We start from the raw sequence: 3,440 nt of genomic DNA, 5'->3' as shown, positions 1-3,440 counted from the left end.
CAGCGGGTGATGAATCAGACGTCGAAACAGCACCGAGCGTACTGGAACTCTGGTTCATCTGGTTCATCCATAACTTGCACCTTGTCGAGGGATTCCACGCTGCCGGGACTTTCCCCTCGCACCAACATGACACTGTACGGGGATGGATTGATAACAAAAATAGAGGTGCTGCCCTGAGTGGCTTGCACGGTCGCGAAATACACCAGCAAGCCTTTCCTCGTGCAAACACGGTCAGATGGCGACAGGAGTGCAACGGTGTCGGAGAGACTGGCGCACTAGACTGACACCGCTGTTGACGAGTTTGCAGGCACCTTGGTGTCGTCTTTGACAAGTACCTTGCCCGCAGCCGATGGACTGTATGATGGCGTCAAATCACAGAATGGTGAGAGCTCTATTTCGGCTGGTGTGCAATGAATTACGGCGTCGTGGCGAAAGAGAAAAATTACACCATCTCCCGCTAAAGGGAACCATGAGCCGATGCGAAGCTGGAGCACTTGCACGATCGCGTTCCGTTGGCGTTTGTTGGGCGTACTACGACCTCGCGTCGTGGAACGCGAAGAGGGACGCTACGCGCGTCGTATCTTCCATCTAGCCTGGCCGTTAATTCTCAGAGGGTGAGCGGGGAACGCGGTCGACAGGAGGGCGAGAGGGGGGCAGCGTAGGAGAGGAGAGAGAAGGGGAGGGGACGCGCATGCGGTCGAGCTCATCGCGGCGTTGCGCAGGAGAGAATTTCGGCATGTCTAGCCCGCGTTTCAGAGGAAGATTGGAAAGGGGGAGGGCAGAGGGGAAAGAAAGGGGAGAGTGGTAGTGGAGAGGGGTTCGAGAGAGGGGGAGCGGGAAGGGGAGAGGGTAAGGGGTAGAGGGGAAGGGAAGAGGGGAAGGGAGGAGGAAAGAGAAAAGGGTGAGTACAGAGAGGAAATCGGAGATGTGTAGAGGTGAGGAGTAATGGTGAGGAGGAGTGGAGAGGAGGTGTGTGGGGAGGGTATGCACATGCGCAGTAAGGGTGGTCACGCCGCACTCCACCACCACCACCGGATTGAGCTCCGCCTTAAGATACTTCGCATCTAAAATCCCATCATAGGATGACGTCGTGAGAGCAGGTAGGAATTATGATCAATTCGACGTCGTACAGAGCATCCTTAATCATGACGCGGGCTGTGCACACCGCTGTAGTGTGAATACTTCGGGCGCTGGCTGTACAAAGGGAGAGCCCGGAAAGTGGCGTCATGACGTTTAGCGGTAATAGGCTAAGTTTGGCATCAATAACGGACACGGCGGCTCCACTATCGATAACGGCACATGCGCGAACACCGTCCACAACACCTCTATCACGTTCAATGCGCTTCGCTGAGGGCTTTAGCAGTTAGATAGCGTCGCAGCCCTATCCTCGTGGACTGCGACGACTAGTTTTCCTGGGCACGTGAGACCGGGCGTGGCCGCATCAGCGACAGTGAGTGACGTCGTGGAGACGGTGACGGCGGGTAGATGGTGTGGGGCGGGAGGTCGGTGACATAGGCGGGGCTTCGTCATAATAAGCGCGCCTTGATGGGCTGGTGAGGGTTGATGTGACCCGAGGCGGCTGCACGCGATTGCAGTAGCGTGCGACGTGACCGGCGCAACCGCACGCAAAGCAGATGGGGTGGTTGTCGCAAGTACGCCATCGGTTTGCTGGTGCCATCTATGTCACAGAACGGGATGGACGAGGCGGTTGCTGACATGAGTGCGTTGTGGGCAGCAGTCGGGGCCCTGACACGCCGTCGACGTATGTAGGCGGCACAGCCGCGTCGAAGGCATGGGGCCCGACGACAACTTCGGCGTAACTTCGCGGGCCAGTCACAAGAATCGCTGGGAAAACCTGGCTACAGTTTGCGCGTAGCTTAGTGGCGCAGGCACTGGAGGCGGCTGGTGGTATTCAGGAATGGCCTCCGCGATTTCTTGCTGAATCGCTCAGCGGAGGGGAAGCAGAAGTGTAGTTGGCGGCTGGTCAACATGCTGCGGTGGAGCGAAAGGCAGCATATATACCTTGCGGCCGATTTCCTCACGCACGAACGACCTAATTTCGGCGAGCAAGAAGGAGTGGTCAGAAATGACCGACAAGAACGCGAGATCAGCATCGCGTGATGGCGGTCGACGGGTCATCAATCGCTGCCGGCGCAACTCCTCGTACATGTGTTACAGCGTTATGACCTCTGCCACTGTGCGAGGGTTTTTGCCCAGCAGCATGGCGAAGTCATCCTCGTCTATGCCTTTCATAACATTCCTGATTCTGTCAGACTCCAACTTGCTCGCGTCGGCTTTCTTGCAGAAGTCAAATACGTCTTCAATATAGCTCGTGAACCATTCACCAGCCTGCTGAGATCCTTCACGTAAACGCTTTTCGGCTTGCAGATTACGAACGGCAGGGCGGCCAAACACGTCGACAATGGCAGCCTTGAAATCTGAACACGGCGAGGTATCGGATGCATGGTTGCTGTACCACATGCCTGCCACAGCCTTGAGGTTGAAAACAAAGTTGCTCAACTTGCCTGCTTCGTCCCATTTATTGGGGACAGTCACCCAGTTCGTAAATGGCGGGCAGTCCTCCACGTCGGTGCCATCTGCACCGATGAAGACAGGAAGGTCACGGGTGCGGGGGACACCGGGACAAGCGGTCGCAGCAGGAGGCGGCGATTGCTGAGCGGCGTCTTGCGGCATGGTAGATGGAAGAGTACGGGATCGAAGCTCCAGGGGCATCGACTGGAAACCGAAGTTGTTGTGACGGTACAGTACTCTCCACCAATTTGTAAATACGCTTATTGACGACGGGATAGACGGCGACGATGCACAATGACGACAGTCGCGACGGAGCGTAGACTGGACACACTCTCACGAGCACGAGCATGAGGGGCGTGCTCTCCGAGAAGAGACGAAGAGGACGATTCAATTGAAGCTGCTCAATAGGACGACCCTTTACAGCGTTCCAATGCTCCTCTACACTACATAGATTGCGGCTGGGTGTTGCATACACACGAAAACACATTTGCAAGCTTGGAGGGGCGCGAAATCCGAAATGCAGTGTGTGTCACACGTCTGAGACTATTCACCACATTCTCTGCGTGTGCCCTCACTACGTGACCAGAAGACAGTGCACTTAAGCGCGTCGTAGATCGTCTGGCCTCCCAACCTTTTTCGGAGGAGAAGCTTTTGCCTGCTTGGGAACATGCAGACCAGGCCCAATGAAGTTTAAAGTACCTCTTGATATTTCGCAGCGATGCAGGTTTAGATGCTGGTGTTTAGAGTATGCGCAGTATGAAGACTTTCGCGCGTGCCCTGTCCCCGTGCAGGACATCGTGTGCAGTGACTCATTGTACCATACCATAGTCGCCTATCATTATACCTCCCTCTTTCTTTCCCCTTTCTTCTTACCCCCGGGAAGGGTAGCAGACTAGAAACTCGCTTTC

This window comes from Rhipicephalus sanguineus, chromosome 11 (genome assembly GCF_013339695.2).
Source record: "Rhipicephalus sanguineus isolate Rsan-2018 chromosome 11, BIME_Rsan_1.4, whole genome shotgun sequence".
Lineage (NCBI taxonomy): Eukaryota > Metazoa > Arthropoda > Arachnida > Ixodida > Ixodidae > Rhipicephalus > Rhipicephalus sanguineus.
This window is presented reverse-complemented; position numbering follows the sequence as displayed.